The sequence below is a fragment of the Dermacentor albipictus genome, chromosome 1, assembly GCF_038994185.2.
Source record: "Dermacentor albipictus isolate Rhodes 1998 colony chromosome 1, USDA_Dalb.pri_finalv2, whole genome shotgun sequence".
Taxonomy (NCBI): domain Eukaryota; kingdom Metazoa; phylum Arthropoda; class Arachnida; order Ixodida; family Ixodidae; genus Dermacentor; species Dermacentor albipictus.
Window position 1 is genome coordinate 171,045,694 of NC_091821.1, and position 27,378 is coordinate 171,073,071.

Sequence of the window (27,378 nt, forward strand, 5' to 3'; positions counted from 1 at the left end):
TATCGCCTAGGCAATTGCATTTTGGTCTGGTGTGAAGGTCAGCAGAAGCCCCAACTTGTAATTTTTATATTTTATTGACTATCCGAGAGCATTTTTCTGATGGTGTGAATATCATCCTGTACAGTACAAAAAGGCCAACTTGTTCTTCTTTTCTTTTTTTGCTCTCTTCCTTTTTCTGTTCCAGATGTCTAGCGCAAGCACATATTATTCTTGTCCTAAATGAGTGTTTGCAGAAATACGCCCTCCTGCTTGGTCTGTATAGACCGCAGTATGTACAAATAAATCAATAAATGTCTTTGCACTGTCGGTGTCCATCATTGATGTCGGACATTGAAGGAATTCGCGCCTCCTTCCCCCTGATGTCCACGGTAATGATGCGCTTTCGACCTAGACTAGCCAAACTGCAGATCTCTGTGCGTCTTGCCATAAGCTGAACATGGGCAGTATTGAGGCCACGCTAACTCCTACCCCCTCTTCTGCAATCCTGTCTTAGGTCTGCCTATTTAGTCGTCATTCATGGGTACTTGGCCTCAATTACTTCCGGCTCTCTTTCGATTGCGCAATCCTTGAGAAATATTTAGGAATTACTTGGGATGAACCTGGCTTTAGCGAGGTGAGGTACATACACTATTGACCTATGACAGCATATTCGACTGCTAATGCTGAAAGAGAACACGGGGTATGATTTCTAATATATAAGAACTTAACGGGGAGGGAATATCAGTAGATTCGCGATAGCATAACGAAAAGGCAGCAACTGCTGTAATAACGATAAATAATACGTCGGATTAGCGGCACGTATTAAAGATGCATGCACCAACCTGCGGTCATGGGTATAAAAGAATCCGCCTCTACTCCATCCAGTGGAAGTGGATGTATCGCAAATCTGTAGACGAAATGTAGCGTCTGCGACCGCGTTCGGGCCCTTTCCGTTTGTGCTTCGACGCAGCGGTGGTCGCTTGTCTCTACTTTGCGTGTGTAGCAATATGTGCTTTCCTGGTGGCCCATCAGACGTCGCACCGTCGACATTATTATAGCTCCCGCAACCGCGCGCGCACCCGTTAGGCTTGTGTTACGACGCCGCGGTACACGTTCGCGGCGTCCACACGCGTGCACGTAACCCGCGTTCACGAAGTCAAACGTCACTGTAATGTTTTGAAAAGTGTTTGCCGCAATGTCGATTACGGTCGCAGCACACACCGTGCAAGAGATACGACGAGCAGAGCGCCCACGCATCAAGGACACGCGTCTGTCATGCGCGCACGCAGCTGTGCGAAACTGCAGCATACATGTTCATTCTAGTAGGCCCTCCGCCTGGCGTAAGTGCGTTATTGAACTAATTCAATTTCTCAAAGTAAAATACGTCGTCAATTTTGTAAAGTACGGTTTACACCCTACCTGCAGGCATAATAACATCGGATTGTAATTCTAATATACGAGAAAACATAATTATGCTACGCTGAATCTCAAAGACAAAGCCTTACAGCTGCCGTTTGTTTTTGTGTGAGCAAAACTTCGCACGCGGTCACGAAAAATTCCGACTAGCTAGAGGCTAACAGCTTCGCTTTATTAGCACGAAGCTTCTATGGAGTAGTCAAACTAGCGATGAGAAACTCGGCTTACAGTGGGACATGTGGTCCATTGTGAACGTGGAGAAGAAGCAGGCACTGACTCAGTAAATAGTTTAGACGGTGTGTTGGTAGAGTTCACAGAAAGAAATCGGACGTAGTAACCGGAAGCGGACATGCAAAACCCTAAAAGGAAAGATGAAATGTCTTCGTAATTTGAATCGATGCCATCACTGCGTCCGATGTTCGGTATTGGGCAGGGGGAAGTGCATTCGTAACAGGTTGGCGAGATGTAAGATTCGGTTCGATTTGAATATTCCAAGAGAAAAATTATTCAGGAAAAAACAGCCTAATCTCGTAACCGTCGATGAAAATGTGGAGGAATTCGCAACCAAACATGAAGCTCTAGTGAAAGACGATGAGGAAAGCACAAGGTAATGAATGATAAGTTGAGTAAAATAATTTCACAGCTGGTTAATCCAGGGTTAATCCAAGCCAGGGTTAATCCACCATGACAGGAAACAAGTAAGCTCTTCCAAGCAAGAAGAGACCAAATAAACAAACGGTAAATTATGAAAGCAGCCAATCCCGCAGATGAGGTCAAATTGGCTGGATTATCGAAGCTGATAAACGAGCGTAAAGTAGTCTAAAGTTTGAGAGTCGGCTGCGTCCCTGTAATAAGACAACTCTCCCTTAGCTGTTGAGAGTCATATCATGTAAACTAGCAGCACTGCGTCATGAAATATTTTGCGAGTTACAGTCTGAAATATGTTAGCTAATACACTGCGGAATCGCTTTCCGTAAGTTAAATAGTGAGTTTATTTTATAAAACAAGGAAGGAGGCATGGAATGTAGCTGGAAGATCCTTCAGGAGCAAGAAACAGGTCCGGTATTATGTTACTATTTCTTACATTTTCTTTTCTTTTTCGCCTTCGCCATTATTTCGCACGAAGCCATGATCCAATTATCACCAAGACCGGTCACTCATGGGTACGGATGATAAAAAATGATCAGAATCGTACGAAACGAATCCTTCCACAATGTGGCCCCAGACCACCATACGCTGTATACGCTTCAACACCAGCACTTTGCCGCAGCGGATCGTGACCTTTTGCTGCCGGCGAATGATCACGTCAAGCGGCAGGAAAATGACGTCGTCATTCGCGCAGCTTGATTAACGCCTGGGTCAATTAGTTTACGAAGAGGCCTAGTTGTCACGGAGACAGCTCCGCGAGTGCGAATTGACTCATGAGAACTCAAAAAACTATCGCACATACGTTTACAAGAACGGCGCCGAATAAAACAACACACGAAGAAGGGAAACACGAGACAGCACGTAGGCGCCTACGTGCTGTCTCGTGTTTCCCTTCTTCGTGTGTTGTTTTATTCGGCGCCGTTCTTGTAATCATGCTTAACCAACTAGCCCGCCAACACATGCACATACGTGTGCATGATCTCGAGATTTGCGTTTGCTGACACTATCGCAAAACATACAGCTTCATTTTCCAGTAAGTTCACCGAATTGTAGGGCTGTGTTGTGGCGTCTCCGTGTATAAGTACGCAAATTGATGATCACACTGCCAATGTATTGTGCACTGTTTCCCTTCGCTTGAGCAGAAAGTCCCAGCATATGTTGTCGTACATCTGTATTTGACTCCCATCGGGAGCATCGATATCCGCACATTGCAATCTAAATTTAAAGCCATGGAGCACGTACCGTTGCGTCTGCGGTTCCCGATATTGGGACACGCGTGATCTACGAGTAAAACACGGGTATTCTAGAGTTGCGATGCTTAGCGATTGTAAGCCTCACTGAACGCTGCGTTTTCTGTCACTTTAAATGTGAAGCGGCACCAATAAAGCGCACTGTGGCATCACTCTCTCCTTCCGGCACTGTGCTCCGTGAGCCAGTGTAGTTCCACAGGTGGGCTGCCCTAGAAACAGAATTTTCGCGCACCTGAATAATGAACGAAACACAGAGCTGCACTTGCGAAGATTCATTTGCACATTTAAATAAATAATGGTCGTAGAACGCGCTCACTCTAACGTCCAGCTTCGTAAAACGCCAGATGAGGCAAGCATATGAAATTCTCTGACCACACGCGTCAACGAACTCGCCGCAATTTCCTTCTTTCCTTCCCTCCTCTCTCTCCTTGTGATCTTTGTTTTCCCCTTTCCCATTCCCCCGGTGTAGGGTAGCCAACTGGACGTTATTCTGGTCCCTGCCTTCTACTTTTCTCTTCCCTCCCTCCTCCTCTCTCCGCCACATCTGTGCGCTATCGTGACGGTTAACTATCAACTCTACGGAGCGCTTGGTTATGCCTTAAGGTTTAAGTTGCAAGAGTATGCCGGCATCTTTTCGTGACCAGGGTGCTTCTGCTACAAGTAAACCAGCGTTCTGGTGGAATAGGTGCCCATTAAGAGTTAAAATAATGAATCTGGGTTTCGTTTTTGTATTAATACTTTATGCCGGACCCAATAAAATTATCTATAGTGACTTCTTTGTCGTGAGGAGGCATATCACATGAACTTTGAATAAATTTATTTGAAGAACACTTAGAATAATGAAGAAACCAGTTGTTGTCTGTAAAATTTTTTGTCTTTCATTACGACATGTTACATGACATGGTGCGAGTTGAAAACTCGGTCCGAGAATAAACTTTGATGAGCATTTACATAAAGGCTCCCAGCCCACAGCTCACAAATCAGCTCTTATTCAACGCCGAGTGAACGCTCTCACAATCACACGAATTTATTTTCCCCGGGAAAACGTAAATGCCCAACCAACCACGAAAGGTGCTTCGCCGCATAACGGCATCGTTCAGCTGGTATGCACCCTTGCCGGTGAACAAGCTGAGATTGTGCGTTGGCGTGCGATGCCCTTGGCATAACCGGAAAACAAATGCGCGAAGCCGACGCGATAACCAATGCGCAAAAGTATACAACAAAAGTTTCGTATAGCGGATACTGAAGCCCACGTGCACGGATCAAGCGATGCTATGTCCGGCCATCACCTGAACGGCTGGCTGAATGTAAAACTTTTACGCAGACGCCAGAGATGCCGCTCCGGAAATGTCATGCACCACATTTCCTAGCGTCAAGCCTACTGCGATATGATAGCGTATAGTTTCGCTGCATGCATCTAGCGTTCTTTCGATCCGAGTGGCGGCATTTCCTTTTTCTTTGGCACTTTACGTGCCACCACTCATATGCGCAGACGCTTCAGTGCGCAGCGCGCGAGTCGGACAGCGTGGTTGCTCTGAATCAAGCGATAAGACTGAGCATCCGCGCCAGCTAATACCGCTGATCTATGCAAATTCGCGTGAGTCGCAAAAAAAAAGAAAACAGAATAAATCAGGGAAGTTAGAGACTGGTAACGCACCAGTGCTATCGACGACAAAGATCGCTTGAGCGCTGACGAGGACGGCGTTTAGATGGAGCGTGGTGAGGAATATAAAAACAGACAGTCCCCGGTTTCTCTACCTTGTGCATCGCGTCATTTTCGCTACTTTGGTTACCCGTAATGGAACACGCTGAAGCCTTCCATATAAGTTCTCGGCCTTCCCCACCGTAGCAGCAACTCGTTAAGCAGGACACGTGTCCACTTGGCTACTTTGCATCAGCGGCAAAAAATGAATAAAAGGCAGAAAAATCATGTAGATCCCACGGACTCGAAGGAATCGATGTTATGCGAAGCATTGTGCAGATTATCCAGCATCGTTTGGGCTGTTTACGAGAGATCTGAGTAACATTGTTTTGCGTTCCACAAAACATTACCAGGTGGACGCGCGCGTTCCGTGTGAAACGAGCAGTTGTGAGTCTGACGCGAGCGTGTGCGACGACAAGGATGGTCACCACGATTGTATGACAGCTACGACATGATTAATAAATGGAAAATCAGACATCCAGCCAATCGTAGCAATTGATACAAAGGAAACCATACTGGTTCCTCAAAAAAAAACCTTGAAGTTGAAGAAAAAATTCGTACTGGCCTGGAACTCGAACCCGGGACCATCGCCTTTCCGGGGCAGCCGCTCTGCCATCTGAGCTAAGCAGGCGGCTAGCAGTTGGCAGGGCGAAGTCGAATTTGTCGGCAACTCAAAGCAAAGGCAAGACTTTGACGTAATAGTTCTGCGGAAACCCACAAGATGGAGAGAATTAATTAATAAAGGGAAAATCAGTCATTCACCCAATCGTAGCAATTGCTACAAAGGAAACCCATACTGGTTCCTTGAAAGAAAAGCCTCGCAGTTGAAGAGAAATTAAGCACGAGGTCACGGGATCCAATCCCTGACACGGCGGTCGCATTTTCGATGAAGGCGAAATGCAAAAACACCCGCGTCCCATTCATTGGGAGCACGTTGAAGATCCCCTGGTGGTCAAAATTAATACGGAGTCCCCCACTACGGCGTGTCTTACAATGAAATCGTGGCTTTGGCGCGTAAAACCCATGAATTCCCCGTTTTATGCTCTAATTCGCAAGCTGCTTTGTCCAACGTACCTTGTCGCTACCACATCGGCAAATGGTGAAGGAGCTGTAGACCTACAGCCACTGCATGATTGAACGAGGAGCCAATTTTGTTCGATCCTGAGCTTTCAGCGCTCTGAGGACGGGGATGCTCATGGACTTCAAATCATACGCACTGGTCTACATCAGACAGACGACTCTTGCTACTGCGAGGCGCCCATAGTGACCAGAGGGCGTTTTTCGTGCATCTAAAAAAATACACCGTGTGCCATACAGAGAAACCAGTGCAGGTTATAGTACTTAGTTATGACAGTTGACAAGGAAGCGCAACGAGTTGGATGCGTTGCTGTTTCACGTAAGGGTCCTCAAAGCGAAAGTCAAAGCAAGAGTGTAAACATCACATGAGCAAGCAAATAAGCCCTATACGTCGTGCATCCGCATACTTTATTACTTTTACGCTTGCTTTCTTTCATTTTCATGCTGTTTGCTTGCTTGCTTGCTTGCTTGCTTGCTTGCTTGCTTGCTTGCTTGCTTGTTTGTTTGTTTGTTTGTTTGTTTGTTTGTTTGTTTGTTTGTTTGTTTGTTTGTTTTGGCGCTGCGGCCAGGCTTGGTTATAGTGTGCCAAGACGATTATTACTTTCATTGAGCCAGACATGGCTCAATGAAATGAAAGTGGTGAAAAATAAAAAATGAAAGTGGTGTTTCATTGAGCCAGCCAGACATGGCTCAATGAAACACCACTGCGGGTATTGTATTACATGGGGCAATGTGTATGTGTCGGGTTTCTGAAAGCCCTCCTTAAACACAAAACATTCATTCTATAGCAACCGGCCTTGAATCGGCAGAATTTTGTAATTGGGCGTTTTGTCTAATTACATTGCCAGTTTTACTAGTAAAAGCGAAGAACAAGGCAACGCCAAATTTGTGACTCACGAATCTGAGTATTCGACAATCTTGTTAATGATAGCTTTTTCTCTCACCCGCTGTGTTATGTACTTTCAAAGCACAAAACAAACTCTCTCTTGTCAAACACGTGCCCCGAAAAAAGTCACACTCGAAGCAAAATGATCGTCGCACGTCGAAATCGGTACTGCGGGTCGAGTGCGTCGGCTATTCAATATGACTCGTTGTTTATTCAAGCGTAAGGGTACGTTCCAGAATGCACAAACCTATTCGCGTCACGCACGAGATCCGATCATATAGAGTAAGCATAAATCTCAATAACAATATTTTTTCGATGAGAATAGGCGATAACATTCAGGACATGTATGGCTCCTCTCCCGCTATGTGAGGGCTGGTTGGCGGGTGAAATCAACTGTACCGGAAAAAGATACAAATTTGCGCGTGTGAATATATATATATATATATATATATATATATATATATATATATATATATATATATATATATATATATATATATATATATATATATATATATATATATATATATATATATATATATATATATATATATATATATATATATATATATATGGCTGAGGAAATCACGCTGGCCCCGGTGGTACAATGAGAAAGAAGAGTACGACGTCCGTTCAAGAAGCACAGTAAATTTGACTGACGATTCGGCTGGTGGACCAGCCTTTGTTAAAGTTTGATATATATATTATATATATAAATTATATATATACTATAATATACATTATACATTATATATATATATATATATATATATATATATATATATATATATATATATATATATATATATATATATATATATATATATACCTCGATCAGCGCAATATTTTGCCTAGCTGGCGTGTTTAAAAATCACGAAGCACAGATTAATTGTAGTACTTGATTTATCCGCAATCGTTGTTTGCTCAAGTTACCTATATAATGTTTGAAAGCACTGTGTCGAAAACGACGGGCAACGAGTGATTCGTAAAACTTACTTTATCCAGAATAGTGTCTGTTTGAGTTTTCTTATATTTAAAACACAAAAAAAATTCTACAGATATATAGCGTCAGCTTTATTTAAATGTGTTGTTCGAGTTTTCTTTTTCTCTTTGATGCGAAAGCCTTCTTGACGCCGACGACGCGGAATGATCGAGCAAGCACACTCGGCCGCTGAGCCGCGCTGTCTCCTGCAGTCAAGAGAAGTGGCTTTCCTGCGTAACATGGATGCGTCGGCGGGCAAGATGGCGGACCTACGCGCAACTCTGCTCCCGTAGGGAGCATATACAGTAACTCTAGTGGTCACCGCGGCCAGGAGCCCCTGCAGTGAGCTTCGGACAGCTGGAAGGCATCTCATTGGTCCCCGGAACGACAATGCCAAATCAACAGCATAGATCGAGCACTGTGTTTGATACCGCAAGTCTGCCGGTAGTGCGAATGGCAGACTTGACAGTGCTATATTGAACATGAAGAGGCTCAAAACCGACCCCTGCGGCACGTCGGTCACGATGGCTCGAGGGCTGCTGAGCGCCTGGCCCTCTCGTACCCGGAACTTTCTTCCCGCTAGGAAGGCAGATACAAAGCGCCTGAGGCTGCCAGTGATCGCGCGGTCACCCAAGGAGCCCTCGAGGATCACGTGGGGCAGGCTGTCAAAGGCGCTCTGCACGTAAAGCAGCCCGAGAAGGGTCACATCTCCACTGTTGTTTGCATCATCCAGTGTGGCCACGACGTCCGCGATGGAGTCGGCTGTGCAGCGGTGGCACCGGAAGCCGGTCTGCTGTCCCGGAAAGTAGTAACACTGCGCGGTGATCCACTCCATGAGTGCCAGGGCGATCCTCTCCATCACCTTGCAGGCGGCCGCACTGAACACAGCGCCCAAGATCCGCTTTTTGGCCGTCGTTCTCCTTGGGTCACTAGACGAGGGAATTCGATTACTCTGTCTCGGCTAGTCAGAAGGGACGAAGTGTTCACAGCACTCCGCCCATGACGTTGCACCAACTTGCCGGACTCCGTACCCTGATGTTGCGTAATCGCCCATACATTATGCTGTGATGAGGCAGTCGGGAATCAGGGGGTGAACGCTGTTCCCACGCTAGTCGTCGGCGTTGGCCCCTTGCATCAATTAGTGGTTTTTTTGCGATCGTCAGCTTGTAGCGGTTTAGGAGCCTGACTTCACAGGCGTTACCACTTCAAAAGAATGCGACGGTTCCTGTCACCTCGAAGGTATTTTTTTTTTTGCCCTTCAATAGTCAGCTCCGAGCCCTGTCGTCATCTAAGCGGGTGCTGGTGAAGTGGTCGCTTCCTAGAAAGAACCCCGAAAATGCTCTTGCACTTATGAGGCGAAACACTAGCAAGAACGTGGTTGAGAACGGATGTGAAGCTTTAGATACTGCATTAAGATAGCCTGTTGGCATTAAGATAGCATCTTTGGCAAGCCTGTATATTTAGGTGTTGTGCTAGAAATAAAATTATATGAAAGTCTGGCGCCCTTTCTGTCGTCTCCTTTTTCCTTCCATGTGTTATTTTACATTGCACCAAAATACCTTTATTACCTATGCACCAGCTCGACCAACATAGTACCCTGCTAAAGCATACTTCTTATATAGTGGGCCCTTTTCTGTCGTCTCTTCCAAGCAAACAAGCACTACCCTATGTGAACCTAATCGCTTCTGCTTTGTGCCGTGAAATGTTCATCGGTTTTTGTTTGAGGAAAGGTTTCGTACCCTATACCATCCTGACGCTGTTTCGCTTTGTGCAGATACCCGCCGTGGTTGCTCAGTGGCTATGGTGTTGGGCTGCTGAGCACGAGGTCGCGGGATCGAATCCCGGCCGCGGCGGCCGCATTTCGAGGGGGGGCGAAATGCGAAAACACCCGTGTACTTATATTTAGGTGCACGTTAAAGAACCCCAGGTGGTCGAAATTTCCGGAGTCCTCCACTACGGCGTGCCTCATAATCAGAAAGTGGTTTTGGCACGTTAAACCCCATAATTTAATTTTTTTTTTGTGCAGCCTTCGTTTGGCTTCAAGCGTATCTGCAAGATCATAAGCTTGGAACTTTAGAGACAAGTACTCCTGTACCAGCAATTGCTGCGCGTCTTCTGCTAGTCGCAGTTCCCGGAGTGGTGGGCCGTTGCTCAGCTGCGGTCGCTCCAACGCATAGCTGCTGAAACGACGGAGTACTGGTGTCGCTGCATCCTGGTTCCGTTTCCTAAGAGCGCACCCAAATCGCCTCGCCCGACTAACAATGTGCTAGTCTTCGGGAATTTTTCCATTGTTGAAAGTGTGGCGTCCGTGCACAAGAAAGGACCGAACTTGAGCCTTGACCGCAATATACCTGCACAGGAACTTTTGGCTCTAAACCATGGTGTTTCTTTGAGGGCCGAAGATCAAGACTGCGAACGTTGCCTCCTTGAGGGTGCTGACTTACTTCTGAGAGACCGGTACACAGTTTCACAAAGAATTTCAACTGTAATAGACGTTTCCTTCTTCGGGGACCAGGAACTGTTTCTTCTGCAGGCTGACAAAGAAGGCGGCTGTATAGATGACCGGAGTGTTTGCGCCGATCCCGGAGATAGTGCAATACCGGGCATGCGTTCCTTGGGGGGAGGGGGGTGACCCTGTATAGTCGACGGTAATGTTTGCGCCAATCCCGTATGGTGGCGTAGAGGTAGAACACCCGCTTCGCGTGCAAGAGGTCCGTGGTTCGAATCCCGGTGCCGGCAATTTTCCACCGGATTAAAAGAAAATCCGCGTGTTTATATAATTGCATAAACAGGCCTGGAGTGTGGCCTGATCCCGGTGACCAGAACCGGTAACGCGCGCACTCCCTCACCAGAGCAGGATTGGCCACCCTGGTGCAGTACTTGGCCCCAACCTCCTATATGAACACAACGCTTACTGTCCGTTGCCTACAAACTATTTACTAAGGTAATCGCAAATAGAATCAGGAACACCTTAGACTTCTGTCAAGCAAAGGACCAGGCAGGATTCCTTAAAGGCTACTCTACAATAGACCATATTCACACTATCAATCAGGTGATAGAGAAATGTGCGGAATATAACCAACCCTTATATATAGTTTTCATTGATTACGAGAAAGCATTTGATTCTGTCGAAACCTCAGTAGTCATGGAGGCATTACGGAATCCGGATGTAGACGAGCCGTATGTAAAAATATTGAAAGATATGTATAGCGGCTCCATAGTCCTCCATAAGCAAAGCAACAAAATCCCAATAAAGAAAGGGGTCAGGCAGGGAGATACGATCTCTCCAATGCTATTCACAGCGTGTTTACAGGAGGTATTCAGAGACCTGGATTGGGAGGAATTGGGGATTAAAGTTAATGGAGAATACCTGAGTAACTTGCGATTCGCTGATGATATTGCCTTGCTTAGCAACTCAGGGGACCAACTGCAATGCATGCTCACTGACCTGGAGAGGCAAAGCAGAAGAGTGGGTCTAAAAACTAATCTGCAGAAAACTAAAGTAATGTTTAACAGTCTCGGAAAAGAATAGCAATATACAGTAGGTAGCGAGGCACTGGAAGTGGTAAGGAGGGAATACATCTACTTAGGGCAGGTAGTAACGGCGGATCCGGATTATGAGACGGAAATAATCAGAAGAATAAGAATGGGCTGAGGTAAGTTTGGCAGGCATTCTCAGATCATGAACAGCAGGTTGCCATTATCCCTCAAGAGAAAAGTGTATGATACCTGTGTCTTACCAGTACTCACCTACGGGGCAGAAACCTGGAGGCTTACGAAAAGGGTCCTACTCAAATTGAGGACGACGCAACGAGCTATGGAAAGAAGAATGATGGGTGTAACGTTAAGGCATAAGAAAAGAGCAGATTGGGTGAGGGAACAAACGCGAGTTAATGACATCTTAGTTGAAATGAAGAAAAAGAAATGGGCATGGGCAGGACATGTAATGAGGAGGGAAGATAACCGATGGTCATTAAGGGTTACGGACTGGATTCCAAGAGAAGGGAAGCGTAGCAGGGGGCGGCAGAAAGTTAGGTGGGCGGATGAGATTAAGAAGTTTGCAGGGACGACATGGCCACAGTTAGTACATGACCGGGGTTGTTGGAGAAGTATGGGAGAGGCCTTTGCCCTGCAGTGGGCGTAACCAGGCTGATGATGATGATGATGATGATGATGATGATGATGATGATGATTATGATGATGATGATGATGATGATGATGATGATGATGATGATGATGATGATGATGATGATGATGATGTAGTGCAATACCGAGCATGCGTTCCTTGGGGGGAGGTGGGTTACCATGTATAGTCGACAGGAAGGTGTGCGCCGATCCCGTATATAGTGCAGTACCGGGCATGCGCTCCTTAAAGGGGGGGGGGGGGGGCGGGACCCTGTATATTCGACAAGAATGTGTGCGCCGATCCCGGAGATGTGCAATACCGCGCCGACCGTGGCGGAGGTTAAGCAGGCTTCAAGCACTCCTCCAACGCCAACTTCCCAAAAATAAGTTGAACGCCTTGGGTCCAAATAGAACCATGGTATTGTAAGAGAAACACCGTGTATATATATATATATATATATATATACATATTCCGAACATATTCCGAACACTTCGGTTATCCCTGCGAGGTTGGTGTGAGCCCCGTGCCGGAAGAATCTTCGGCTGAACTCCTTGCAGGAAATCTCCGTGCCATGTTCGGTTAGGTTTCAGAATAGGAATTTTTTTCGCGATCTTTTATTTATTTATTTATTTATTTATTTATTTATTTATGGACGTTTACTTCTGGACGTTTCAGTGACGAGCGTGCGTGGAAACTTCGAATGAGGGGTCGATCACTCCTTATTGACAATAACTCTTCAGAATAGGCTTACTGCTTCACCACTGCCGTAACTCCCTCAGCCAGCTGCCGCGTTCTACCTTGTAGTGCTAGCCTTAACGTCACGCAGTTGTGCAGGCGAAAATTGGCAAGGGTCCTACAAGTTCAGGAGAACATTCATTTTGGCTAGATGGTGCATACTTGTATTAGGAAGGAACAGCGCCAACTAAGACGAACACAAGAGGGGAGAACGACACAGGACAAGCGCCAACTTCATCTAACTTTATTCACCGAAACTTCAGCAAATATAGGAAAAACACAGACATGCGCACAATGACCATCATGCGTCATCTGCCAAACCGTTCCAGATATGACATTTCGCTTTTGAAGAGGGTCACGGACGTATCACTAACACAGTTTTTTCCTCTTTTCTTTATATGGAATGCTTCTAAAACCTCACGTGCCTTAGTTTCCCTACTTCTGCCAAGAATCTTTATCGCTCCGAACCGTGGTTCACACTTCTTGCAGTACTGGCATTGTCTTTGTGGCGAATGTTCTGCCGCTTGGTCACACACGGTGCAAGTTGCGCAATGTTGCGAAAGATGCGCACCTCCTTCTTTCAGCGACCTCACATGTTCAGCAGCACGGTCGTTCACGCATCTGCCCGTTTGGCCCACATAGGTTTTCCCGCACGTCAAAGGTATTTCATATACCACACCGGTGCAGCACTTTACAAACTGCTTTCCATGTTTTTTGGTGCAGTTGCTCCTTGTACCCTCGCTCGCGACGCGGGCGCAGAGCTGAGCTTGTTTTCGAGGAGCCGAAAACACGACTGGGACGCCGTGTCTGTTTGCCACCTTTTTCATATTGTGGGCTATCCTATGTACATACGGTACCACTTCCGGCTTTGCAGCTAGTCTTTCTTGTGCGCACGGTTTCTTGACCATGGCACCTTTGATATTTTGCAAGATCACTTCAGCCACTGCTGTGATAACCGTGCTTGGGAACCCCGCCTTAACCAACCTGTCAACCTGCTTGTCAAAGCTCGCACTCATTGCGTGGTGACACGATTTCACGAGAGCAGACTCAAGACAAAGCTTTGCAATCGAACGTTTTACGGTTTTTGAATGCGCCGACGCATAAGGAAGAAGCTCCTTTTGTGCTCTAGGTGCGTACTGCCAATATACATGATCTACACCCAAGGTAATGGTAATGTCTAAAAACTGTAATCGCCCCTGCAAGGGTAGCTCATGCGTGAAAACCAACCCCCTTCCCTCCTCTTTAAAGCTGTCTAGGACAGTGCTTACACCATCTGTGTAAGTCAACACGTTCAGTTTGTTAAAAACAATTAAGAAATCGTCAACATACCTGAACACTCTCAGTACACCCTTCCCTGTTAAAATTGGCTCCAAGGCGCTGTCAATACAGGTTAAGAAAATGTTAGTAAGCACCGGGGCTACGCAGGATCCAATACAAATCCCTTGTCTTTGTCGATAAAACTTATTCTCGAAAGAGAGAAACGTCACATCAAGGTAAAATTCTAGCATTCTCATAAAATTGTCTATTGACACGCCAGAGGAGTTCTGGAACTCTACTGCACCGTTACATTCTATAGCTTCTCTGACAGAACGAAATAAGGCAACGTGGGGCACAGAGTAAAACAGGTCTTCAACATCTACTGAGAACACATAACCAATGGAAGTACCTTCCTCAAGAAACCTAACAACTTCTTTTGAACTCTTTGTGGCGTACGGATCTTGAACTTTAAGGGATGTAAGGTGCTTTTGAAGAAACTTACTTAACACAATCTGCCAAGTTCCATTTTCGCTGACCACTGTTCTGAATGGTACAGACATCTTGTGCGTCTTGGCCGCAAAGAACACGGAGAGGGCATTCCTTTTGCTGTTACCAATGTCATTGGCCAGCCTGCTCAGCTCTAATTCTTTGCACATCGCAGCCGCCTTGCCTTTCACTCGCGTCGCACCAGCTTTCAGAGGGATGAAGTTCTTCGCAATTGCTTCGCCGGCTCTTTTTTGAAACTCTTCCTCGGTGAGCACCACGAACCCACCATCCTTGTCAGCTTGAAGAAGCCGGAGTCTATTCTTCCTGAAATACGACACGACTTTTCCCATCGAATCTTTGCTAGGTAACGTGGTAGTGCTGGTCGTAGATCTTATAAGCGTATCCACGCCATCCAGTAGGCATCTTTCACGGTTTTCTTCTAACGCCTTTCCTGCTATGCGTCTATTAAGCGCCAGGAACTCATGCGCTTCTATCAGTGGCTCATGGCTGAATTTCGGACCTTTGTTCAACACATGCCTGACATCGTTGGGAAGATCAACGTCTCCGATAACCGTCACCAGCCTTTCCGGGGGCTTCTTATCCTTCTTCGGAGAAGACAACTGTAAACACTGGTTCGGTGGCAGATTGTGTTAAGTAAGTTTCTTCAAAAGCACCTTACATCCCTTAAAGTTCAAGATCCGTACGCCACAAAGAGTTCAAAAGAAGTTGTTAGGTTTCTTGAGGAAGGTACTTCCATTGGTTATGTGTTCTCAGTAGATGTTGAAGACCTGTTTTACTCTGTGCCCCACGTTGCCTTATTTCGTTCTGTCAGAGAAGCTATAGAATGTAACGGTGCAGTAGAGTTCCAGAACTCCTCTGGCGTGTCAATAGACAATTTTATGAGAATGCTAGAATTTTACCTTGATGTGACGTTTCTCTCTTTCGAGAATAAGTTTTATCGACAAAGACAAGGGATTTGTATTGGATCCTGCGTAGCCCCGGTGCTTACTAACATTTTCTTAACCTGTATTGACAGCGCCTTGGAGCCAATTTTAACAGGGAAGGGTGTACTGAGAGTGTTCAGGTATGTTGACGATTTCTTAATTGTTTTTAACAAACTGAACGTGTTGACTTACACAGATGGTGTAAGCACTGTCCTAGACAGCTTTAAAGAGGAGGGAAGGGGGTTGGTTTTCACGCGTGAGCTACCCTTGCAGGGGCGATTACAGTTTTTAGACATTACCATTACCTTGGGTGTAGATCATGTATGTTGGCAATACGCACCTAGAGCACAAAAGGAGCTTCTTCCTTATGCGTCGGCGCATTCAAAAACCGTAAAACGTTCGATTGCAAAGCTTTGTCTTGAGTCTGCTCTCGTGAAATCGTGTCACCACGCAATGAGTGCGAGCTTTGACAAGCAGGTTGACAGGTTGGTTAAGGCGGGGTTCCCAAGCACGGTTATCACAGCAGTGGCTGAAGTGATCTTGCAAAATATCAAAGGTGCCATGGTCAAGAAACCGTGCGCACAAGAAAGACTAGCTGCAAAGCCGGAAGTGGTACCGTATGTACATAGGATAGCCCACAATATGAAAAAGGTGGCAAACAGACACGGCGTCCCAGTCGTGTTTTCGGCTCCTCGAAAACAAGCTCAGCTCTGCGCCCGCGTCGCGAGCGAGGGTACAAGGAGCAACTGCACCAAAAAACATGGAAAGCAGTTTGTAAAGTGCTGCACCGGTGTGGTATATGAAATACCTTTGACGTGCGGGAAAACCTATGTGGGCCAAACGGGCAGATGCGTGAACGACCGTGCTGCTGAACATGTGAGGTCGCTGAAAGAAGGAGGTGCGCATCTTTCGCAACATTGCGCAACTTGCACCGTGTGTGACCAAGCGGCAGAACATTCGCCACAAAGACAATGCCAGTACTGCAAGAAGTGTGAACCACGGTTCGGAGCGATAAAGATTCTTGGCAGAAGTAGGGAAACTAAGGCACGTGAGGTTTTAGAAGCATTCCATATAAAGAAAAGAGGAAAAAACTGTGTTAGTGATACGTTTGTGACCCTCTTCAAAAGCGAAATGTCATATCTGGAACGGTTTGGCAGATGACGCATGATGGTCATTGTGCGCATGTCTGTGTTTTTCCTATATTTGCTGAAGTTTCGGTGAATAAAGGTAGATGAAGTTGGCGCTTGTCCTGTGTCGTTCTCCCCTCTTGTGTTCGTCTTAGTTGGCGCTGTTCCTTCCTAATACAAGGTCCTACAAGCAAACAGTAAATAAAGAGGGACATCGCTTTGCTCATGCGTTCTAATTCATTTTGCAACAGACTGTCTGCTGCTTCCGCGGGCGCATAGTTGCAAACGTCCGACGCGATTACTAATCCCGGAGAAGTTAAGACGGTTGTTTTTCGCAAGCCAGTTGCCTCAAACGCAAACGACGAAAGAGACGGGGATACCAAACTTCCGCCTGAAGGCAAAAGCAAGAGCGCGGCATAAAAGCAAGAAGAAAGCTTATTTCATGCCAACTTTGATCCGCTACATCTATTCGCGCCAGAGTTTATGTGCGGATGCCAGTAACAGTGGCTGACGCGGGACCGAAAGGAAGCGATGGCAGGGGCGGGAAAAGGGATGGGGGGGAGTCAAAGAAAGAGAATTGCGGCGCCGTTCTGGCTTGTTCCGCCAGCCAGCCTTGCCGCCAGGTTCAACCCGCAAACGCGAGAGAGCGCGCATTTTCCACGAAGGGAAAACGGGCACCGCATCGCGGGGGCGCATTCCACGCACCCGGCGACCAGAAAATCGGTCCGCCGGTTCAAGCGCCGCGCTGCGCTGCGGTGAGGGGCCCTTCCACATCGCAACGTGCCGATGCACCGAGAGAGCAGCGGCCGTCTCAACTCTCCGGTGCAGCCGGTGCGCGACGCCATTCCGCCGGCGTGTGCGTGCGCGGGGGGGCGAGCTCTTGCACAGCGGGAAAACGGAAGAGGAAGACGCAAGCTGCGATGAAGGTGTCGCCAATTCCCAACGGTAAAATCAGAGCGCAATCGCCACAGTTGGAGTGCGACCGCGGGATTCAGCGGTGAGCGACAGGCGCCGGCACGAGAGAGAGAAAAAAAAAGTAGAGAAAGTTCCATCGCAGTTCGCGCCTCGTTTTCGCACTGCGACAATCGGTTTTTGTCACCCGCGTGATCGCGCGTTTTTTTTTTTTTCCTTCTTACAGCTCTCTGTGAGTGTGATGGTTTTTCTTATTATTTTATTCTTCTTTGCTTGTTAGCAAAGTCTTGCAAATGTGTTTCCGCGAGCCATGCGCGGAATCCGAAAAGTGACTGAAATGTCGTAGTCTAGAGTGCCAATCCGAATGTCATGTTTTGAAGTACCCAAATGTTTTTCAAGTGTCTGCGCTCGCTTCATAGTGGAAGTCTAGGTGCTCGCAAATGGGTGCTGTTCCGAGCGATGTTCTTTTCTGTTCAAGTTCAAAAAAAAAATAAACAGAGATAATATAGGAAAAAGAGTAAGTATTAGAGGCGCTTGCACGTAGGTCTACGCTTTTCTCGAAATTATTCCATGAATGCATAGTTGCTGCAAGAAGAAATTCGCAACGCGCTGCGAAAGTTATTCCTTGCTCAGGCGCGCGGCGCAGGTAATAGAAAAGCAGTACGGTGCGGGAAATTCGAAGGTTCACGCTGTGCACATGACATCAAATCTGCGTTCCAAACTCGAGGCGAGATCGTATGAACAAAGTTTTGAGCACAGTGTTTAAGCACTGAATCCCACCGAGGACCGTCGTATCTATATATCCTTCGCTTGCAGGATTTCAACTATTGAGGGCCTCGGCATAGTCGCACCGATTCACTCTTATATTTCGGCGAGAGTAAATTACCTTAACATGGTCATCAAGATGAAAGTACGGAGTCAAATTTTAAGCTAACGAAGTTGCTGTCAAATGTTATTTGCGGTGCAGATAATTGTTTCCAAAAGATGTGCAGCAAAATTTTATCCTCGAACGCATGCTTCCTTTCTTTCCTCTCTCTACATGTCTCAGTCGACTACAGTTTATTTTTCGATTATTGGGATAGCCGACCCTTCAGTGGCCTATTTTCCCATAATCTCATCATTTATTAAACAGCAAACAACAATGCATTGGCCACCTCTGTAGTTGTTAAAAAGTTATAAAACTGTCATTTCTGTGTAACGAAAAAGATAGATCACGAAGAGTCATACAGGGGCGTACGACTGCGGCCTCCTACTTCCTTCTTTCACAGTTTTATTCGACCAGCTATATTTAAGGGGGCGAAACCAGAAATTTCCTTAAGCATTTATTTGCCACGCCACTCGGTCGACGAACCAATCCCACAATTCCCCTGCATACGGCTCAGTTTGGGCTTGGCTTCTGCCTTTGTATCGCTCTTACCTTTTCTTTTCTCTCTCTTTCGCCTCTTCATTCGTTTAGCCTTTGATAGTTTCAATCACCCTTGGTTTTACGTTTTATATTCTTGCTTTACAACTCGATGCAGGGCGTTGCTTGAGAGAGAAGCGAACGGTCACCTCTTATGCCACTAGTGAGCCTTCAACCCCCCTAATTATTTTCCTGATAACGTGAACGAAATCGCGTAATTTGGGAAGACGTGAGAAAAGTAATTATGCGAACTCTCCTGGTACCTCTCATTCTTTTTTTTCTGTTCTGGTCGGCAGAGGAAAATAATTAAACTCTGCCTAAAACAAAAAACTTTTGTTCAGAGAGACAATCAGTGAAAGGCTCCAGCATTGCTGCTCACGTATCAGTGATTAGTGTTATGGAGCGAAAGCTGCCCGTATATGCACATTTCGACACGCGCTATAGAAAGGCTCAGAGGTTCTTTAAATTTCTTCCTGTGATTCTCTGGGACGTATGCGATGTATTACTACATGCGCATTTTTATTACTTTCTGCGATGTGCACTTTCTTTCATCTTTTTTGTTCGGCACCTGCAAGAATTAAGATGACGTTTTCCGTTTTTGTTCCACCTTGAGTAACGGAGCCTGGTGTCGTATGTTTCCTAATTACTGAAGGTGTTAACTCTGAGTTGGTTGCATAACAGTTCTTCCTCTTTGACTGCAAGCTCATATGAAATATAACCACTTGACATATGATAAAAGGATCTTTGAACGAAAGGGTGTACGGTAGCGCGAATAAAAGACGGGACAGAAGACACACAGGAACACACACAGCGCTGTGTGTGTCCCTGTGTGTCTTCTTCTGTCCCGTTTTTTAATCGCGCTACCGTACACCCCTTCAAGATGCATTACCAACAAGCCCACATTGCAACCCTTTTGAACTAAAGGGCCCGTTTTGGACCATACATGAGCCTTCGATGTGAAGGCGGTGTCTGGAAATATATAGATCTGGTGCTTGTTCGGAGAGGGTCGAATTGGTACAAAGTGTTTCGCGATATTGCGCTTCATTTTGCTTCTCCATGGCAGAAAACTGCAGTACTTAGTAAGCATGTCTATTGTTCTGTGTATTTTGTTTTTGAATAAAAGTTTAGAACATGCTGCCGCGGCTTCTTGTTTTTCGAGGTTTGTTTCATAGACCACACTCTCAGACGTTCACTTTTTCCGAAACGACAGTAACCAGAGAATGCTCCTTCCAAATGCGAAGAGCGAGGAGCAGAGACAAAAAAAAAAGAGCTTGGCAGGAAGCTCGACCAGAACCCAGTTTGCTACCCTACTAACTATCTAGCTGGCACTTACGCGGAACAGAAATTAGTTACCAGTGGTTGCTCAAGAAAAGGAGCAAACGAGCGGGCGAGGATCCCTGGAACGAGCTTGAGGTTCGATTGCACGTGTGAGCACTCTGGCCAGACTGCAAGGTAAGTGACTGCGGCCTTACATCTCGCCAATCCCCATTCCCCTAAGCCCTTCCGGTGGCCCTGTCGGCCACCAAATTATTCTCGGCACCAACGACGAGAAAAGGTAACTGTGAAACTTGCGGCATGTCATTTAACATAGCACAAGACTCCTATAACCTTCCGACTCGTTTGAGCATTACAATTATGATTATTATTATTTTTGTAGCATCCCTTCTTTCGACATCGCCGTAAATAATTTTTCCGTAGTCTACCCTACTCTAATTTTGCCGCTCTACTGTTAAATATAAAATGAAACTTTGAAGTGTGAGTTCAAAGTTATCGGTGCCAGTTATGCTTGCGAGTGATGCGGGTAATGACAGCACAAACATAATATTTCCGGCAACTGAAGCAAGATATTTCATTTAGAATAAATACGTTAGGTGTAGAGCGAGGTGATTCTAAACTCATCATGGTCAGTGAAATGCGCAATGAGCCTGTTTGTTTGTTTGTTTGTTTGTTTGTTTGTTTGTTTGTTTGTTTGTTTGTTTGTTTGTTTGTTTGTTTGTTTGCTTGTTTGTTTAGTTTTGACTCTCTTCGTAGTAACACGTGTATAACACAGGAATTCTGTGGGATTACCTCTGATCTCTTTAATGACGCGGAAAAGCAGCTACATAAGCCCTCCAAAACGGCATCTCAATGTTTCCGATGTGAACTCGTTGATGAAAGTTGGGATGAGCACTTTGTTCGCGCAAAGTATTTTTTACACGGTCACGTCGGTCAGACGTTCTGAAAATGTATAAATAGCAGAGACCTAATACTTAGCGCCAGCACAATAACGTTCGACACGCCTTATGTACACCTTTCCATCGAACGTCGAATCACATACTTTCCAGTATTTCAAGCAGGCGTAGAATGAAAAGCCCCCGCTTTTCAAGTGCTGTCGTGCCGTGCCCACAATGACACAGCGGGATTGCTACATCGTCCAGACAGCTCTCGCTGTAAATATGTTTACACTCTCTGAATTTTTTTTTAAGTTCAGACGGAAAACTTATATATTGTGTATGGAATGTCGCCTAATGCTGACTTCATTCATTCTTCAGCCAAATGACAAATTGTTTTGACGGCTGAAAAAGTTTATTTGATACTTGAATTGCTAAACTTGGGTAATAATTTAAGTAGCGTGGATGTGCACAGTGATTTTTTAGGCCAATTGAGTTCTTATAAACTGTACTGCGTCTGGGATTTCCTATATATTGAGCCGTTAATTTTTCTTTAAATTCTTGTTCTTTATTTGTAGGGATGAGCGAATAGCCGTTTCTGAGACCGGACCGAATACGAATTGGATACTGCCAGATGCGAATCGAATCGAATCAAATATGGAATATTTTTAATAGCTTGCAAATCATGCACAACCTTCTCATCATTAATCTCAAATAATTTTCACATCCTGGTATTCACAACATTAAAAAGCTTCTGTCATGGAACTTCACATTACGAAACATGGTCCATTAAAAGCACAAAGGGCACACACTAGAGAACAACCAAGCAATTTGTTGGCAGACTCGTGACTCTCCGGAAAAATTGCGGTCATGCCTTATCACGTCAAGTTTAGAAAGGCAAGTTTGTGGGCCGAGAACGCCTGTCTATACATTACAGATAGATATACACTACATGTTGTTTGCGGCAATGGTAGAGCGAAAAAAATGAAATAACGTTTCGCTAGTGCGAATGGTCGCGGCAGATGCTACCCCTATTGTGTCAAGTATGTTGCAGTGAAACACAGTCAGATTTATTAAGGAAAAAGCCTTAAGTGGCTCGTTGCGCGATGGCCTTGAAAAATACGCGGCGTCCAGTCGACTGGTAAAAAAAAAAAAAGCACGTGACCTTTTCCGAGCGAGTGGCTGGCGGAGAGGGAACGAAAGGCGCGCGCAGACAGAAAAGCACGTGTTGCGTCGCTGGCGTCATGGCGGCGGCGGTTGCGGCGACAGCCGACTGCAAAGCGACAGAGACGGCTACGAAGAACGCTCGCCCAGCGCCCAGCGGATTGCGCGGTAGGCCTCGGAAGTTCGCTACGCCCGAGGATGCTCGCCAAGCAAGAAACGAGGTGCGAAGTGCGATGTGGCGGGAGCAAAGCGTTCGACCGCCGGTGCTGCTTTCCCCTGCTGAGAGGATGTAAAGTAATTCTATTCAGATTGTGTTAAGCACATTTGTAACACTTACTGGCGTCAAGCGTGCTGCACCTTCAGGTAGTGTATTGAGTGCTCGCATGTGTCGTTGAGGAGTTCGACCTAAAGCGTCAGACGTGTACTTCACACTGCGGCTCGTGGTGTCTCGCACGAAGTGTGACCCCTCCGATCGCATAACTGAATGCACTATTCAATGTGCAGCAGGCTTTCGCCTTCACGTGTTATAGGAGTGTAACGTGCTGCAGAATTTTATTTCGATGAGAGCACACGTGCGTTGGGTATATAAATAGCACCAAACATAATATCATTGCGAGTGATCGCAATTTAGGCGGAAAAGTCTGGCTCCCTGAATGACGCAGCATGTTCTATACGTTATGCGCACTGTGGATGGTATGGCAGTTATCGACCCTCTTGCTTCAATTTCATCTCTGCTCGTGCATGGACCTCGACGCGAAGTATTCGAAAGCTATTCAAAAGATATTTGTATTTTCAAATAGTGTCTATTCGATTTGAGGACCGAATCGAATAGGGCAGTATTTGATTGATCATTTGAAAGTTTGGTATATTCGCACACCCCTGTTCATTCGCAAACAGGCCCGTCGAACGCACCTGTGGAGACGCGACACGGACGCGCGGCATTCTAATCATGGCATGCTTAGCAGGATCCTTACAAACCGTGTCCCGATAGCCACTTATTAGCAAGGCGGCTAAAATTTAAAAAAAAACAATAGTCGCGTGACTGAGCCGCAAGTCGATGAAGCGAAGAAATAGCGATGACGGAACGCTTCGCTCCTTTGACGGCACAAATGGCAGGTTGAATCTAAACTATAAACCATGGTATCATGAACTTATGGGTTGACAGGGAGATCAAATCAAGGGCATATGCTTCCTGCTACTTCGTTTAACTTGTGGTGATCAGAGTGAATATATTATAGGAAAGAGGACGGAAAGTGTTCGAGTTGGTCTTGGTGAAACTATCATTACGCAATGACAGACACCTCTCGGTCACCACAGGTCGAACTCTGGCGTTTAGCGCGCGATAGGTGGTTCGAGTCGAGGGAGATGGGCCCCAGGCCAACCATCAAGATGACTCGACTGGATCTGTATTGGCGAGGGAATAAACCTCGGCCCTCCGTATCACTCCTCAAGACTAACGATGGCCACTCAGATCGCCACCAAGTTAATCTTGTGTTAATAGGAGAAATTTTGTTGCATTGTAATTAGTAAACTGTTCGTGGAAATCGGCCCCTCACGATATTCACGCATTCTATACCTATATATTCAAGAAAAAAAATCTCCTTCAACTTACAGTTGAATTAAAACATGCACGAAATTTATTTTTTTAAAAACGTATATGATACCCGTGCAAGATCTTGTAAGCGAGCTCGAAGTCAGATTCTGAACCCATCAATAAACGATCGCCATTGAATTTCTCCCTAAAAAGGAAAAGGCCCGAATTCTCTTTAGGGGTGACAGAACCGTGAATACTTTCAGTTCTGGCATTTTAGCAAGCATTGCGCATTCACGGACAGTTGATTCTTCCCTTCTTTTCCTCTCGTCTTTCGTACGCTTTTTTCCCTTCCCCTGTACAAAGTAGCTAACCGCAGCTATCCTCTGGTTCACGTCCCTGTCTTTGCGTTTGTTCTCTTTTGTTGCATCTTATCGAATCTTAGCGAGCCCTGCAGTGACACGACGCAACTGACTTCCGTTAAAGAGTCCTGAAACCTCAACTAAACAATTGGTACTTGCATACGTCACGCAGCCAGGACGTCTCGACAGAGACAACCCCTTTTTTCTTTCTACCCTCTGTGCTGGCGCCGTTCCATTGCCGCCATCACACTGCACCGCAAAGAAGACACGCGACGGTGAACCCGTTGATTACATCCATAAGCAATGTAACATCGCTACTGGACCGTTCGCGGCGAAGGAAGTGCTTTTGCTTGACCACGACATCAGCGTGACGTCATCGCTTGTGTTTGTCCTTAGCCGTACACGTAGCTGCTTACATCACGAACTCATTCGTGGTTCGCTATATTCTTTATTCCGTTCATGCCATTCGCTCACTATCGCCGAGGTACAAATAGAGGGGTGGCAGTGCGCGTGTTGTGGTGCCTTTTTTGTTTAAGAACTAACGCGGAGAGGCTGGTTCGTAGTCGTCCATTTAAATAAAGCTCTTGGCGAATTTACAAGGCATATAGTCGGGAGCTGTCGTTCTTGAAGTATTCATACAGCCTTTACTGTCAGTACGCAAAAAGGAGCGCGCGAAATTTGCGAAACGCGCTCCATGTTTCAGTCAAATTTTAGTGCTTTCAAACTACAAAAGAGACAATTGTAGCAGAAGCATTAAATACTTTATGTCTATACCAAAGTAGCACAAACAATGTGTTAAAGACGCTTGTTTGATGCGGAAAAATGGAACAGAAAAAAAAAACAAAAAAGAAACAGCTCACACTGCATTCGCCATTCGGACTGCGCTACTCCTACCTAAAACGAATGAGCAGACCGCTAACTACTCGTACAACAAAAATATTGCCTGGGTTATCATTCGCCACGTCAATTTCTTGTTTGCTTTTGCCCCTAAAAAGAGTGGCGATTAAACACACAAACAAAAAGTTAACAAGACACATAACGCAACGGGCACTGTACTCTTCGTAAATGACTGTTCGTCACCACGAACAATTTCGCGTTTTCTTAGCTCAGTCCCCTGCTTTTTTGCAGAGTCATTGCCAACCAACCTCGGCTCGAACGTTGAGAAGCGAAAAAACGAGGTAGTACAAAAATGAAATCCCCAGTCTGCCACCCAAACCACGGGCAAAATCCGTTCCCCAGCAAATATCACCTTCGCAAGCAAAATGCGCAGCCCGCGTAAATTGAAAAGAACAGCTCCGCTTTACCGATCACTCCGGTCAGGGGTACCTTTACGTGGTCGGCATTTTTCGGCATCCTAAACGACCGTCCCGAGCCAGGGCAACGAGGTTCAGCCGCGCTCACTCAAGCACACGTGCACACGGGTCACACATAAGACGCACAAGCGCAAGATGAAGAAACGCCGCCGAGAATGTGTTAGGCCTCGGAAGAAGCCAAGAGAGACGACTTCCCAACTCTCGTTGCTGAGGGCATTAGTTAAGCCTGGCAGCACAAGGCACGGATGGTTTCCTTTCGTTCGTTACTCGCCGTTTTTCTTGCTTTTCATTTTTCTTTTCTCCCTTTGGCGCCGCCTTCGGAAAGTCAGCGGCGGCCCCCCCCTCCCCCTTTGTTTCTTCTCCTTCGGCTGCTTGCGGTCGCCGACAAGCGACTCGAAACAATAGGGCCGCAGCGGGGACAAAAAAACACAGTGCTTGGCAGCCTAGTGCAGTCTCGCAAGGGCGAACCAACGCCCGGCACAAGGCGTGCGTCTCCTCGCGGCCGGCACGACGAGCGCTGATTGCGACGAGCGCCTTTCTCGCGTGCTGACGAGCACACCTGTCTTGCGTCCGCTGCACTCGTCCCCTTTTGCGCGGGCGCGCGTTTGTTTTCACTCGGCCCACTTGGAAACAAAAAGCTCTTTTAGCTTACGTATTCATCGCTCCGCACTGCTCGCTCTGCGCGCCTTTCACAGCAAACCGCACGTTTCGTTCGTGTGCAGAAAAAAACCTACACTTCGTGTAAGAACAGCCGCGCATGGTTCGCTCGTTCGTAAAAGTGTTTTGTGGTGTCGCGTGCTGTCGATCCCCTCACGCGGCCAGTCCAAGTTTGCGATAATTAGTGAGTTCCAGTAACGCTTCAAACGAAACGCTGATATCAACGGGAATTGATTGAGTCGTGATCATCTGATATGCTATCTTGATTTTGTTTAGAGCGAAGATGGGAACGAATGCGTGCTATACTTCTATAAGCGCGTTCTAGCGGCGCCGCGCCGAGGAACCTCTCCGTATGCCCCCTGCGTGCATGACGTGGCTCTCTTCACTCCTACCGCTTTTAGTCCCTCTCTACTTTTAGCTGACAGCACAAGACTTGTTGCTTGAACAGAAAGCTTTGGGGCGATTATGCTTTCTCCGCGCACGCGCAGTGATGTATTTCTGGGATGCACTTATATGTGGTCCTTGTGGAATAAAGATTAGTTGCAAGTCTGCTCCTGTCTTCGTTTGCTCTCTCTGTGTGGTCGTTTGTTTGCGCAGTTATAAAACTGTTTGATATATAGTATCGCAGATCTGAAGAAATAATGGACATCGCGTTATTTATTGATGCTGCATTTGCTCACGCACGCACGCGCTCATGCGCAGATGCCGTCGACGGCAAATTCGCATTATCATTGAGATATCGGTTGAATTGTACCCAAACGAAGTTCTAAGAGGAAGTTTCTATATATTTAGTACAATTGTTCTTTCTCTACTATTCAATTTTGCATAGGAATGTCAGAGACCTGAGGTGCCGCACTTTATGCTTCCATCATATAAGTTTTCACAAATCTAGGGCGCTATAACGTAAAACTATTCCAAACTTTTCTATTCCAATTCTGCTATCAGCCCTCCACGATTGGTCAAAAACTTTTTTCGACCACTCCCACTTCACCTGTCTGTCACGCGACGTCACGAAAACCGCGATACCTCCCCATCTGATATGATGTGTACACACTGATTATGCATGATTTGACAAAAAAAAGAAAAACAGTTATTTCTGATTCGACCCCTTTTTGCCATTGGCCCTCGGCTATTGGTAAAAAGTTTTCGGGCTGCACCCACTTCACCTGCCTGTCACGCGACGTCACAAAACCGCAAGAACTCACCGCGTCAAAGTGGCGTGTACGCGATAAAGATGCATTATTATGCCGAACAAAACTGAATTTTCTTCGG

At 46.2% G+C, this 27,378-nt stretch overlaps 1 protein-coding gene across 1 annotated transcript in view; it reads right to left on the reverse strand.

Annotated features, from left to right (window-relative positions):
• The window catches only part of LOC135905744 (band 7 protein AGAP004871-like), a 247,968-nt gene extending 222,303 nt beyond the window's left edge, over positions 1–25,665 (reverse strand). Inside the window, exon 1 of the transcript XR_010565467.1 lies at positions 25,441–25,665. The gene's annotated coding sequence lies outside the window, so the exon portion shown is untranslated. The remainder of the gene's footprint in view (positions 1–25,440) is intronic.
• Between the last annotated feature and the right edge of the window lie 1,713 nt (positions 25,666–27,378).